At 36.1% G+C, this 15316-nt stretch overlaps 1 protein-coding gene across 9 annotated transcripts in view; it reads left to right on the plus strand.

Moving 5' to 3' along the window:
- Positions 1-15316, plus strand: part of RAPGEF4 (Rap guanine nucleotide exchange factor 4) — a 368276-nt gene that overhangs the window by 159519 nt on the left and 193441 nt on the right. For 2 of the 9 annotated variants that reach the window (XM_012462368.2, XM_012462370.2), the window contains exon 1: positions 10992-11149. The exons of the other annotated variants lie outside the window; for them this stretch is intronic. The gene's annotated coding sequence lies outside the window, so the exon portion shown is untranslated. Of the gene's footprint in view, positions 1-10991; positions 11150-15316 lie in introns of those variants that run through there. 9 annotated transcript variants of the gene reach the window in all.

Here is a 15316-nt window from a genome sequence, read left to right on the forward strand (position 1 = left end):
CTCTGGGAGCTTTTCTTTTCTTTTTCTTTTTCTTTTTTTTTTGTTTAGCAGAGAGGTATGAGGGATTTCTTTATGGTCTGGACAAGTTTGTCGGACAACTTGATTCAGTCAGTATCTGATTTATTGATTTCGTGTAATTCCAGAGCCTAATCATTGATTTACCACCTAAACCTTAGAAACTGATTTATAGTTCTCACTACAAAAAACTGTATGACAGAACATAATAGAACAATTGCATTAATTTAAATATCTCCAGCTTTCCTATTGCCTATAACCAAAATGTGGAAAACATTCTAATAGGTGCCCTTCATCAGTGTTAGTTCCATGCTAAAACATCTCTGAATGATGTGGCCAGAAGGCATATCTCAAATAGGGAAAATTCTCTCTTTTATACTCAGGGATTGTTTGTAGAGAAAGTGTATATTTTATGGAATGTCAGTAATGAAAGTAAAAGAATAAAAGAGCCAGTTTTTGATCTTTGCACTGCAATTTGGGGCAGTATGATACCGGCAGGAAGATTGCTCTCTTCAGTGCCTGTTGAGCCTGCATCCTAATGTACTGTCTTTGTACCTGAAGGCACAGCCACTGGTCCAGCATTAATAGGAGATGCCCTTTTCTGTCCTTTCTCAGTCATAATGGAAGAGACACTATCTTGATGCTCAGGAGACCTGCTTAGACCACTACTTAGTGACTGTGTGCCCTTGGGAAAGTTGCTTCACTTCTCTGGACCCCAGTTTCCTTACCTGAAAATTGCTTGTCTGTAGATGAAGTAGACATTATCTAAGGTCATTCTTACTAAAATGCTGTGCTTCCAGTGGTGATGGGATTGTCCTTGATCCATGTGCCTCTCTATTGGTATCTATGGATTCAGAGATAGGAGTTGGGGAAACCAGTTCCTGGAGTCATGGTGCAGTCAGAAGGCATGAATTAGAGCTAAGCAGATGGACCCACAGGGAAATCAAGCCCTTTGCCCTCTTCATGCTCCCAGTTTTGATGAGCCTTGTAACTAAGGATACACTGACCTTTTAATTTGACCTGACCCATGTTTTCTTCTCTCTATTTCCTACTTGGAGTGGAGGGCATGGGGATGCTGAGAAGAATCTTCAAGGGAAAAGCATTTGGAATATGATCTTGATGTCTAAAATAAAACTTTCCCTTTGTTTCAAGGAAACAAAGGAAGAATTCTTTTCATCTTATTTAACTCGGAAAAAAATTGTGACTTTTAAATGTTTATTTTTTTGCTTTAGTTAGGTTTTTAAAATTTTTAAATTAAAAAGTGAAAGATATTGATAAATATTATTTAAAATTCAAACAATATACAAATGATAGAAAGTTAAGAAAAATTTTCTTCACTCTCACTAGCCAGAACTGTCTACCATTACCACTTTTATCTGTGTACTCCCAGACAGTTTTCTATGGACACATCAATGTAATTATTATATATGTACTTCTTTCATTGCTTTAAAAATTGAATTATTTGGATCTTCTCTTTTTTTTTCCTTATTAGTCTAGCTAGCAGTCTATCTATCTTATTCATTCTTTCAAAGAACCAAGTTCTGGTTTCAGTGATCATTTGTATGGTTTTTTGCATCTCAGTTTCATTCAGTTCAGCTCTGATTTTGGTTATTTCTTATCTTCTGCTGGCTTTGGGGTTGGTTTACTCTTCCTTTTCTAGTTCTTTAAGGTGTGGTGTTAGGTTGTTAATTTGAGATCTTTCTAACTTTTTGTTTTGAGTGTTTGGCACTATAAACTTTCCTCTTAACACAGCTTTAGCCGTGTCCTAGAGATTTTGGTATGTTGTATCTTTGTTCTCAATTATGTCAAAGAGTTTCTTGATTTCTGCTTTAATTTCATTGTTTACTCAAAACTCATTCAGAAGCAGGTTAATTTCCATATAATTGTATGGTTAAGTGATCTTCTTGGTATTGATTTCTGTTGTTATTGCACTGTGGTCTAAGAGTGTGGTTAGTATGATTTTTTTTTTTTTTTTAGTTTGCTGAGAATTCTTTTAAGGCCAATTGTGTGGTCAGTTTCAGAGTATATGCCAAGTGCAGATGAGAAGAAAGTATGTTCTCTTGTTTTGGGGTGGAGAGTTCTGTAGCTGTCTATTAGGTCTGTTTGGTCAGTATTGAGTGACTATAAACACTCATGCACATGTATGTTCATTACAGCACTAGTCACAATAGCAAAGACATTGAATCAACTTAAATGCCTATCAATGATAGACTGAAAAAAGAAAATGTGGTACATATACACCATGGATACTACGCAGACATAAAAAACAATGAGATAGTGTTCTTTGCAGCAACATGGGAGTTGGAGATGATTATCCTAAGTCAACTAACACAGGAACAGAAAACCAAACACTGCATGTTCTCACTTATAAGTGGGAGGTAAATATGAGAACACATGGACACAAAGAAGGAAACAATAGACATCAGGGCCTACTTAAAGGTGTAGGGTAGGAGGGTGGCAAGAGCATAAAGATTTTAAAAGTACCTGTTGGGTACCATGCTTATTACCTGAGTGACGAAAAAATATATACATCAAACTCCCAAGACATGCAGTTTATCTACAGAACAAACTTGCACTTGTACCCCTGAAACTAAGAGTTTTTAAAAGTTGAATTATGCTGTAAATATGATTATGCAAACTGATTTTTTTTACTTCAGTGTCTTTCATGGATATTTTGCCATGAATACTTATAGATCACAACAAGTTATATGCTCATTAAAAATAATGCCTGGATGTGTTTGTATAAGTGTAGAGAGATATTAGATCATATATGAAAGCAGTAACTGCAGACAGTGTCACCACATTGTAGCACACTTCATCTTTCTATTTTAGGAATGTCAGTGAGGACTGGTCATATTCTAGGCATCCCAGTGTTACTTTCCCTGAATGTTTTCGTAACATGATCCCCAGAATGAAGGTAACCTTCCTTATTCCTTAAGGGTAACTTTTTAAGGCTCCTTTAGCTATTTTGATGAATTGTCAATTTTGATGAATTGTGAATAAGTTGATGCAATATATAACCCTTCTCAGATTTTATATTAGGCTTCTTTAACTTTACTTAACACTTATATAGTGCTTACTTGTATCAGGTAGAGTTTTAAACACATATCGAATTTAAACTCATTTAATACTTCTAACAACTATATGAGAAGTATTATATACTATTGTTATCCTATCTCAACTTCCTTGTGATTCTTCTCTATAAACAATCATGTCATCTGCAAATAATGGGAATCTTACTTCTTCCTTCTTTCTTTCTGATCTTTATGCCTTTTACTTATTTTTTCTGCCTTATCACACTGGCAAGGACCACCAGTACAAGGGTGAATAGAAGTGGTAATAATAGACATCATTTCCTTGTCATTGATCTTAGGGGAAACTTATCCAATATTTCATCATTAAATATTATGTTTAACTGTATATTAAATATCTTTTTATTTTTAATTTGATGAGAGTTTTTTTTAAAAACTCATACATTGCTATTAAATGTTGTCAAATGCTGTTTCTGAACATATTAGTAAGATCTACATGATTGTTCTCTTTATTCTAGTGATATGGTGCATTACATTGGCTGATTTCTAAATGTTAGAACAGTATTACATTCCTGAAATAAACCCTACTTGTTATGTAAAAACTCTATTATGTAAAAAGAATGATTGTCCTTTTTATTGATATACATTACTAGCTTTGATTTGCCGATAGTTGTTAAGGATGTTTGTGTCTATGTTCATAGATAATGACCTGTAATTTTTTTCTTATAGTATTTTTGTGAGATTTTGATATCAGGATTATGCTGGCTTCATAAAATGAGTTGGGAATTGTTTCATCATCCTTCATTTTCTGAAGAACTCATGTAGGATTGATATTACTTTTTCCCTAAATGTTTGATAGAATATCATGAAACCATTTGTACTGGAGTTTTCTTTATGAGGATTTTGGCAACACTTTCAATTTTTTTTTTTTTTTTCTGAGACAGAGTCTTGCTCTGTTGCCCAGGCTGGAGTGCAATGGCATGATCTCGGCTCACTGCAACCTCCACCTCCCGGGTTCAAGTGATCCTCCTGCCTCAGCCTCCCGAGGAGCTGGGATTACAGGCGTGTGCCACCACGCCAAGCTATTTTTTTTAATTTTTAGTAGAGACAGGGTTTCACCATGCTGGCCAGGCTTGTCTCAAACTCCTGACCTTGTGACTTACCCGCCTTGGCCTCCCAAAGTGCTGGGATTACAGGTGTGAGCCACTGCTCCTGGCCAATTGCTTTAATAGATATGGTGCTATTAAAGATTTTTAATATCATCTCGTGTCAATTTTGGTAAATTGTATTCTTGAAGGAACTTGTCCGTTTTATCTAAGTGTTCAAATTTATTGACATACAGTTGTTTATTATGGTTACTTATTATCTTTTCAGTGTGTCAGGATTTGCAGAGGTATCTCCTTTTCAAAGAACCAACTTTTGGTTTTTAAAAAATTTTTCTGTTGGTTTTCTGTGTTCTATTTCATTGATTTCTGACTTAAAAAAATCATTCCTTCTATTTCCTTTCAGTTTGTTCTTTTTTTCTACCTTCTAAAGATAGAAACTTGGGTCATTGCTTTTATACCTTTCTTCTTTTCTACTATAAGTATTTAAAGCTATAAATTTCCTTTAAGCATTGCTTGGTTTCCCACAAATTTTGATATGTTGCATTTTCGTTATCATTCAGTTCAAAATATTGTGTTTTTCCCCTATGATTTCTTCTTTGGCCCATGGGTTCTTTAGAACTGTGTTGTTACTTTCCAAATATTTTGAGTTTCCTACATATCTTGTTGGTATTGATTTTTAGTTTAATTAAATTGTGGTCAGAAAACATATTTTTTAGGATGTCAGTCTTTTGAAATTTGTTTAGACTTATTTATAGCACACTAGAATTTTCACTTGGTACCTTTTAATAACTTAGATTCCTCTGCTGAGATTTCTTTGTATTTACCAAGGTATTCCTATCTTAGTAAATCCATCATGCACACTTGAAAAGAATGTGCATTGTACAGCTATTGGGTGTAGTATTTTTAAAATGTCAATTAGGTCAATGTAGTTGGTAGTGATGTTCAGGTCTTCTATGTCCCCACTGATTGTTTTTGTCTTATTCTAACAATTATTGAGAGAACAGTATTAGAATCTCCAATATGATTGTAGATTTTCTTTTTCTTCAATAATTTTTTACAATTTTTTGCTTTATAACATTTTGTTAATAGGCACATATGCATTTATTATTTTTATTTATTTTAGATGAATTACCCTTTTATCATAAAATGCCTCTCTTTGGTGATACTCTATTGCCTTTAAATCTAATTCATAGGATATTAATATAGCTATTGTGGCTTTCTTATGCTTTTTCTTTTCATGGTATCTATTTTTCCATGCTTTTATTTTCCAACTGTCTGTTTCTTTGTATATAAAAGATATAGAGAACCTATAGATGAATTTTGCTTTTTTAAAATCCATCCTGCCAATTTCTGTTTTAATTGGAGTGTTTAGTCCATTCACATTTAATGTAATTATTTCTATGATTGGATTTAGGTTTACCATTTTGCTATTTTTTGTTGTTGTTCCATCTGCCTTTTTATTCCTCTGTCTTCCTTTCTTGCCTTATTTTGGATTAATTAGATTTTTAAAATAGAATTCTACATTAGTTTGGTTCCCTAGGAAGCAGATACCAAGATTGAGTTATAAGTACAAGAGCTTTATTGGGTGCAATGCCAACAAAAAATAAAGAGGAGAAAGAGAGAGAGAGTTTGTTACCCATGAAAGGGGCAGAAGGAAGGAGGATGAAAGAGAAAGAGCCTCAGATGGCAGTGCAGTTTGGAGAATGTCTCTGCAAGCCTGATGGAGAGTGTTGATGCAAAAATTGCTTGTAAACAAGTTTTCCATTGGGCAGAAATGACAGCCCTCCCTACCATGCTTATCACTGACTAACTTTAAAGAATATAGCTTTGATTCACTCACAATAGATCTAAAAATTACTGCAGTTGGATGCTGTCAGCTAGCTACACTCTTCACAGCTGATTGGCAAGTTTCTTCTAGAAGGGAGATCCTTCTAGAAGTAGATCTTTTAATTGTAGAAGTAGGCACATTCATGGCTGCCACAAATTCCATTTTAATTTTTGCATTGGCTTTTCAATTGTTTCTCTTGCATTAATTTTTAATGGTTGCTCTGGGGATTGCCACATATATTAACTTTTCACATTCTACTTGGAATTTATATTGTACTGTTTCATGTAAAATACTGAACCTGAAAATGGTATAATTCCATTTACTGCCCCCTCAATCCTTATGTTATTGTTGATGATATTATACCTATCTATGTTATAACCTCCAAAATACAATGTTAGCATTTTTTATTTCAATGCTTGTACATAATACACATAAAATTTTAAAGTAATATTTGTGCAGTGTCTGTCTGTTTTTCATATTTCCCCACATATTTACCATTTGCAGTGATCTTCTTTTCTTCCTATAGATCTGGCTAACCACTTGGTGACTTTTAACTTTATCCTGGAGAGCTTTCTTCAATGTTTCAAGTAATGCAGGTCTGCTGGAGATTAAGTATCTTAGGTTTTGTTTTTCTGAAAATGTCTTCATTTGGCCTCCAATGTTGAAGAATATTTTGTTGAATATAGAATTCTAGCTTGACAAATAGAATTCTAGCTTGGCAAGTGTTGTTTTCCTGTTGGTATTTTAACAATGTCATTGCATTATCTTTTATTCTCTGTGAATTTTGATGGAAATTTACTACTAATATAGTTTTCTCCTGTATGTAATATGCCAGTTTTCCCCAGGTTGCTTTTAAGCTTCTCTTTGAAATTTAATAGCTTGAATATGATGTGCCTTGGCATGGGTTTTTGTTTTGTTTTGTTTTTTATTTATCCGGTTTGGGGTTTGCTGAGAATCTTGAATGTTTAAGTTTATACATTTTTTTGCCAAATTTTGGAAATTTAGAGTTATTATTTCTTTAAATATGTTTTCTGTCTATTCTCTCTCTTCTTGTACTTCCGGAATTCCAGTTATACGTATGCTATTATATCCCATTGATCCCTAAGGCCTTCTTCATTAAAAAGAGTTTTCTCTGTTCTTCAGACTGGTTAGTTTCTATTGTTCTGGCCTCAAGTTCACTGACACATTTTATTATTATTTTTCCAATCTGTTGTTGTGTCCATTCAGTGATTTTTTTCAGATATTGTATTTTTTAGTTCTAGAATTTTCACTTGGAACTTTTTAAAAACTAATATTTCTCTGCTGAGATTTCTTTTATGCCCTTGAGCATTTAGTTATAATAGCTGCTTTAAAGTCCTTGTCTGTTAATTCCACTATCTGAATTATCTCAGAGTTGGTCTCTTTTGGTTGGTTTCTTTTGTGGATTATATTTTTTGTGTGTCTTTGAATGTGTAGTAATATTGGAATGTACTCTGGACATTGTGAGTGATACATTACAGAGATTTTGAGTACTGTCATATGCCTTTAAAGAGTATTGATTTTATGTTTTTGCAGGCAGTTAACTTGGCAAAACTCAAATTCCAATTTTGTCTTCCCTAAGACAGTAGCAGACATGTCTGTTCAGTTCTTTCTTAACTGGGCAGCTTGGAGTCTGCTTCACATTTATGTAGTATTGGGATCAGTCAGAGATTTGGTCAGATCTCATGTAGTGAATCTGAGGCTTTCCCTCTGTGGGTGTCTTCTCTCTGGGATTTCCTCTTTGTTTTCCAGCTGCTGTCATCTCCCTGAACTCTGTCCTCTGGTTCCTCAACCACGAAGACTACAGGCTTTTATCTGAGTCTGGCCACACTGTGAAACTGACTGGGGCTTGCCCTTAGATGAAAAGTTAAAAAAAGCTGGGTAATTTATCAAATGCCATTCTTCTAAGTGTCAGCCCCCGCCCCCTACCTTTAGTTTCTGCCTGCTCTCAGTCACTCTCCAGTGCCTTCAGATAATTTTCTTATTGTTTTTAAATATTTTATCCAGGACTTATAATTGTTGTCTGTGGGAGAGCTGATCTGATGTGAATTACTTTCATGACCAGAAGCAGAACTCTATTATCCAACTTTACAGGTGAATTTAAAATACGTGCACACACACATACACACATCCAGAGTCTAAGTACTTTATCCAAGGTCATATAGCTGGTAAATGGCAGAGCCATGATTTGAACATAGGCAAATCCAAGTCTTAGGATTTCTTCCAAGGGGAGGTTTCAATGGTGTGAATTTTCAGGGTAATGGAAGGAAGTCTAGGAAATATTCTGGAATTTATGGGGCCTTATGGTGTCAATTCCTTATGTACCGGACTCATGCCAAGACCTCATTACTCAGTGGATATTTCATATGTCTTTGGGTGTGTGCATTATTTGAGACACAAGTTTATATACAAGGTGTATTCAAGGATCATGATGCTCTTGGTTAACTGCAAAGTAGATCTTTAGTAATGAAAAATGCCATATTTTCAGAGTCCTGTGATGTTGGCTTGGGCCATCTTACTTAGAAACTTGTGAAATAGGCCAGGCGCTGTGGTTCATGCCCATAATTCCAGCCCTTTGGGAGGCTGAGGCAGGAGGATCACTTGAGCCCAGAAGTTTGAGACAACCTGAGAAACATGTCAAAACCCTGTGTGTACAAAAAGTACAAAAATTAGCTGGGTGTGGTGGCGTGTACTTGGGATGATCACTTGAGCCTGGAGTCTGAGGCTATAGTGAGCCGTAATCTCACGGCAGCACTCCAGCCTGGGCGATAGAGCAAGACCCTGTCTCAAAAGAAAAAAAAAAAAGAAGAAGGAAACTGGTGAAGTTTATTGGGTGATTCTTTTAGTGATTAAAATAAAAAGAACTTTTAGACGAAGGTAATATCTACAGTAATGTAATGAACTTATATGAGTTATTTGTTGAAAACGCTCAGAACCACAGTTATGGAATAAATGGTAAACTTTTAAAAACGTAATAGCTGACGTGAGTCATAGACTTTCAAAGCCTAACAACAGGACCAGGCTTGAGCAATTCTTGTTTTTGAGTTTCTGCTCCTTCTTGACTGTTTCCCTTTTTCTCCTCTAGCCCAAGTCAGTTTAAATTAACATTCATCAAATGATTAATTTCATCTTATTCCTCTTACCCCTTGGTTTTATCTTTATGGTGTATTTTCAAAGTCTGTCTTGCTCTTATTGATTTTGTCATAGTTCATAAGCTGATTTGTAAAGTAGTGAAATCTTGTTCATGTACGTTACTTTCGAACTAAAGGAGAAGGCTCCTGGGATTCTCTCTGCATCCCAAACCAGTGCTCGGATACCATACTGCAGTGACTGGCCCATAAAGAGCAGGGACTCAATACTTGATTGATTGATGGTTCTGAATGCCAGCCAGTCAGTTCTGGGAAGGTGGGCTTATCTTCCCAGTGAAATAAAACTGAGTCATTGAAGGCCATGATAAAGATTTTGGCTTTCATCCTAAGAGTAATGGGAAGCTATGCAGAGTTTTAAGTAGCCAAGCCCAGATTTAAATTTTTAAAATAATTTCTCTGGATGTTTGTGGAGCAGTTCAGTATAACCAAATTATAGAGCATAGAAATCAATATATGTTTTTAAAGTTTACCCAAGGGATATAATCTAAGAAGAACTGATACCCTAGATAGTCTCTAACCAGTCCTCTCAAGTTATTTCACCTGTCTGAAATTTTGAAACATGCTGAGAGGCATAAAGTTTAAGATTGCCTTTTTCTGTTTTTGGGGAATGGGGTTGGGGAAGAACCTGAAATGTGAGTATTTTGCATTTCTGATGAGACATTTTATTTTATAATGAAAAATTGAAGAAATGCATATGTCAAGGATTAGGGAAATGAATATTAAAGGCTATTAAAAATGACAAGTCTGTATTTTATGCCTACATGAAAATGGGCATGTTATAATTTGTTAATTTTAAAAAGCAAAATTTAGAATGCAATAACGTTTCAAACTATGAAAGCAATCATGTATTCCCTTAACAAAATACACAAAAATAGAGATGAAACTTGTCATGCTTTGTTATCCACCAAATTCTGTTTCTTAACAGCTGTTTAAAAGTTTTGCTACATAAAATGAAAAAATAAACCTAATATTATTTCAGTAATCATTGTAAATCTGTGTTTAAAAAGCATTGAGATGTTGCTAAGACAGCAGCGTTTTCCAAGAGATTAAAAACTTTCATATGAAAATATACTCTGATATATTTTCCCTTCCCAAACATTTGTGGAGGTTGAGAAAATTTTAAACATGTTTTAAAGAAAATAATTGACAGCTCCTGAATTAATACAGCCTTTAGCTCCTGCTTCAGCTGCTGTTTGTTGATAGCAAGTTGCAACAAGGTTAATAATGATTTGTTTGATAGATTTCCCCCAATTTTTATAGCATTTTATGCTTCTCGTATGTAACTTGCTAAGTCATAGCACTCATATACCTCATTAAAATAAACATTTAAGCATGCATATATAAAACAAATATTGGTGGAAAAAGGAAGAGATTTCTCAGAGTCCCCTGAAGATAAACTGCACCCTGGGCAGTAAGTGAAGTATCAAGTTGCTCTGTTTTTATAAATAGTGTCGATTCTGAATTCTGGGCTGAAAAACTGGTAAATGACAGCTCTCTCTAGTATTTCCTGAGGCCATCTACTGTTTTCGAGCATAAATCATAAATGTACCTTTGAACTAAGACAGTCTCGCTGGACCTATCCTTTTGCGACTCTGACTTCCAGTCTCAATGGAATATTGAAGAGGAGGCTCGGTAGAATAAACAGTGGAATCCTTGTCTGGGAATGACTGCCTGGCAATTGTTTCATGGAAAACAGGGAGGGGTGGGGGACAACAACCCTGCTCTGTTCACTGGCTCTTTAATTTAGATTACCAATGATAAAGCCGGGGCTACGGCTAAAGAAAGGTAGGATGCATACGCAGAAACATTAGTGCTAATATGCTGCAGAAAAGCCAAGATAAATCAGTCCAGCTCTCATGCATCACTAAAGGAGAAGCTGATTGCAACTTGACCATGTGCCTGAGTAGTCCCATCAGTGAGAAGAGGAGAACATGGATTTAAAAAAAACTAGAATGTACCCCTAGGGCTCCTGCCGTGGTGGACCTGGGAGAAGTGTCTGGTGTAAGTTTCAGCTTGTTTTATCCATGTATTTAGCAGTGTGTTCACATATACAGGAAGCTTGTTTCTCTTCTCTCTGTTTTCATGGAAGCCTCAAGCATGTTTATTTACAGTAGTAGACTTCATTTTGTATAAATGTAATATCAACCTAATAAAGTTCTTAGCAGAGAACAGTTTAGCCCAGTGTTTATCCAGGAGAGAAATATAAAAAAAGTAATTGGTTGTCATAACTGTCTGCAGGAAGCCTGTGGGTGAGTTTTTGTTGTTGTTGTTGTTTTGTTTTTTTTTTTTGGTTTTGTTTTACGGGGAAGTGAAGGGTTAGAGGAGTAGATTTTAAATAAAAAACTCAGTTATTTTGCCATTTTTTTAAAAAAAAAAAAAACGTATTTGTCATCCAGCATTTCACTCCTCCTGTGGTCTTTTGTTTTGAAAAACTGTGTTTAAATATGTAAAGCCAGCCTGCTAGAAACGCATTATATTTTATGACTGGGATGTTTGTATTGTTTCATATCTGTTATTAGACAAAATAATCATAAAGGGTGTTTTCTATGGACCTTTTTATATTCCAAAATTAAGTACAGATGGTAATTTTCAGCAGTTTTAAAAATTTGTCAATTATTTAATTTAGCATCACTTAAGCATCTGCACAAGGAGAAAGCTGAGATGGTACAGAAACTGAATGAGCATTGATTGCTAGTCTGAATTGCATCTTTAAAGTTTTTGCCTCAAATCTCTGATTTCACAGTTTATTTTTACCAAATTAGATTATCATATTTCACTATCGAGACTATGAATGGGTGGAACTCTCTGAGATATCCTACATTTCCCGTTAGAACAGGGCTTAAAGTGCCTGCTGATTGTTGCTCTGAGGGAAATTCTCATGCCTGCTCACTGAGAAGATTGCTTAAATAATGCATGGGCAAGAGCAAGGCAAGATGGAATTTATGGCCCAGACAGTGTGATCAGGCTTTTGTTCAGAGGAGACACTACTTAAGTGTGAACATACAGCATACACCAAGGCTCAGGGGAAGGGTGTAACTGAATGAAATTAGTGACCACATGATGCTGTCCACATGCTATTTCAAAACAAGCCTTAAAACAGTCCATTGATCCTATACTGTGGTTGGAAGGAGGGAAAAGGGGGAAGCTTGGAGTGCCAGTTGCAAATAGATCCCCTGACCGAAAATTCCATGGGGCAGACACAGGAAGTGAATGCTATACCAGGAAGATGGTGTCCCTGGAGAGATTGGATGTTTGGCTGATGAAATGTAGTATGGCAGTCTTGTTAGGAAAGAATAAACCTTGACCAAACTGCAGCGTTCTATACACTATGTCTTCCATCTTGTCCTAATTAGAGGAATATGTCTGCTGAATCTTAATCTGTTTAATTGTTGATAGAGCAGGCATGTGATTTGCTATAAATACACATGAGCATTCATTTCTGAAATAATAGCTGTTGCCAAATATATGAGACCGACAGGAGTGCTGGACTGGGGAAGCTATGCTGAATAGTTGAGTTTTGGAGGTAATGGACCAGTTGAGAATCACTGCACAGCTGGGCCAGCAGCTGCACCCAGTGCTCTGTCAAGTTTGGCCTCTAATTTCCTTGAACTTGTCCTTGTTTGCCAAAGTGATGCACATAGCAAGAACTTGCTTTAAATGAGCCCACTGCAAGCAAAAAAGACCCTTTTCAAGGAGTCTTTGTCAAAGTGTGTTGTCAACAATGGCAATGGCCAAATAAGGTATTGATTAGGCGATGGGAAGTTTGAATAATCACAAAAATAAAAACCAAAGGCAAAGTGGTAGAATGAGGTAAGCTGGCAGGAGATCAGAGTACATGAAAAGGCAGCATTGGGTCATCACTGTCCTAACTAAAGGACATATGGAAAAATCCCATTATTATCTCCAGCAATAATTACCTTGTAGTTAGGAAAAAATAAATCGGGCCCTGCAGCTTGGAAGGCAGCCCAGTAATCTCAATGCCTTTTTTCTTAACAGTATATTGTTCTGATATTCATTGGGACTGGGTCAGAAGGAAGTGTCAGAGAGAGGATTTTATATTAAGAAGCATCCTATGACTAAATGATACAATTAGTGGCAAGCTGAGCAGAGACAGCAGCAAGAGTTCACCTTTTATCTCCTGGTTCTAACTTCAGCAAGTGTTTATTTACCATTTGCTGTGTATCTAGCATGTTCTAGATACACACTCTAACCAACTAGATTAAAAACTCTTTGAGAGCAGACACTTAGATTTATTCTTTTCTCTTATAAATCCCGTCTCTTGAAAACTACTGGCTTTGATATGATAACGGCAAGTCTGTGTAGTTCCTTGACTTTAAAGGGATTAACTATTAAACCCTTGTTATGCAGATGCTTAATTTTTCTGTTGCAACACAGATCACCCTCCCCCTTCAGATTTGAGGGCTAGTGACTTGAACACTTGCACGTTAGGTGGTTTGGGACAAAATATGTAACATCTTGGGAGAGGCAGTTTCCTCATTTGTGAAATGAAGAAAGTAACGTTCATCCTATGGGAATGAAGAGAAGAGATGTACCTTGGTGTTAGGAGATGCTCTCCTGCCCTCACAGGATATAGCAGTATCATTTACCCCGTGGACCAAGGGTGCAGTGGAGCACAGGGGAAGTGGGGACTGAGTAGGACGGCAGGAAAACTGGCTAGGAGAGTGGAACAGTACCTTCGATAAGAATATGTCTTAGGATGGTGCCCGTGGGAATAAGGGGGAAAGGATGAATCTGAAATATGTTTCAAAGGGGAAAATGACAGAAAATGGCAGCAGATTATATTCAAATAGGCTGATAAGGAAGAAAGTGAGGAGGGAAAGTGAGGAGTGAAAAGATTATGGGTTTATGATTATGGCAAAGTTTGATTTATATATATAAATACGTGTGTGTATGTGTTCTCTAAAAATAAAAAAGCTGAAACAATACAACCTTTCAGGGACTTCTAAACTAAGAAAAGCAAAAGAGAAGAGGAAATTGGAGTGCTCTATTTAACTTATGTAAAGGGAAAGAGAAAAAATCAATAATAAACCAATAAGATAGGTCTATTGCTGACAATAGAATGAGAATTCAAAGGAATTGCTTAAAATGGCAAATCTAGGTTTGGAGTTTTTCCCAGACAAGACCCACAATCATCAAATAATAAGGCTTTTCTGCAATCTTGGAACTTATTTAAGTTTTCCTGAGTTAAAAAATGCCACTGAGGGGATACAAACAGTGTCAGGGTTGGGAAGAAAAAAGAGCATGAGGAATGGAAATTCTCAAAATAGCTCGGTTTTAAAGAGGAAATGGGAGCCGAAAGACGGCTAGTCAACCTTTCAGAACGTAGCCATTCATTATGATTTGCCGGAAAGTTTGGCAACTGTTATTCCGTAAATAACTTATTGTGATTTTTAAGGAAATTCAAGCAAGAATCAAAATTATACCAAACTCCCAGCTGGCAAAAAGGTTGTCTTCCACAAGTTCATTTGCAAGCTCTTAATAGGAGTAATGTTGGAAACGTATTTAGGCTACTTTTCCAAAGTCTACCCAACCCACCCTATGGTCAAAGTCACATACAATTGCAATAAAAATTAATAGCAAAAGCACTTTTCATGTTAATAATTAAAGCATATATAAGCAATAACTATATAAGCAATAAGCAATAATTAAAGCATAATAAAAGCAATAATCACCAGGATAGAAAATATTTTGAATGCTAGTGCTTGGGGTTAACTACAAGATGATATGGGCTGTGACTATTTTAAAATTTGTGTCCACCTTCACTGACTTTGAGACGTTGACTTCTTTAATTCTGAAAAGTAGGATTTCCTTGTCCGTATTTCAGGCATATCATGGGTTCTATCTTTACCCATATCCACTGTGGTTTGGGTTTGGGTTATAGGCGGGTAGTGAGAGAGATACCTGAGGTAACTGGGGCAAAAGTTAGAAGAGAGGAAAAACAGCAGGTTTAATGTATGAGTGAGAAGGAGCTCAAAGGGCAATGAAGGGAGTGCTGGACATCGCAGGAGGAACACAGAAAGGTGTGCTTGTTGCTCTTGAGGGGAAGAACATTGGGCTTCATGGCTCCCTGGATCAGCCACCAGTGGGTGCCTCCATCTCAGAGAACTTGTCTCTTGAGTCTGAGATTCGGCTCTTGACTGGGTAGAC

The sequence above is a fragment of the Aotus nancymaae genome, unplaced genomic scaffold (assembly GCF_030222135.1).
Source record: "Aotus nancymaae isolate 86718 unplaced genomic scaffold, 86718_ANA_hifiasm-v0.15.2.pri h1tg000008l, whole genome shotgun sequence".
NCBI classification, from domain to species: Eukaryota; Metazoa; Chordata; class Mammalia; order Primates; family Aotidae; genus Aotus; species Aotus nancymaae.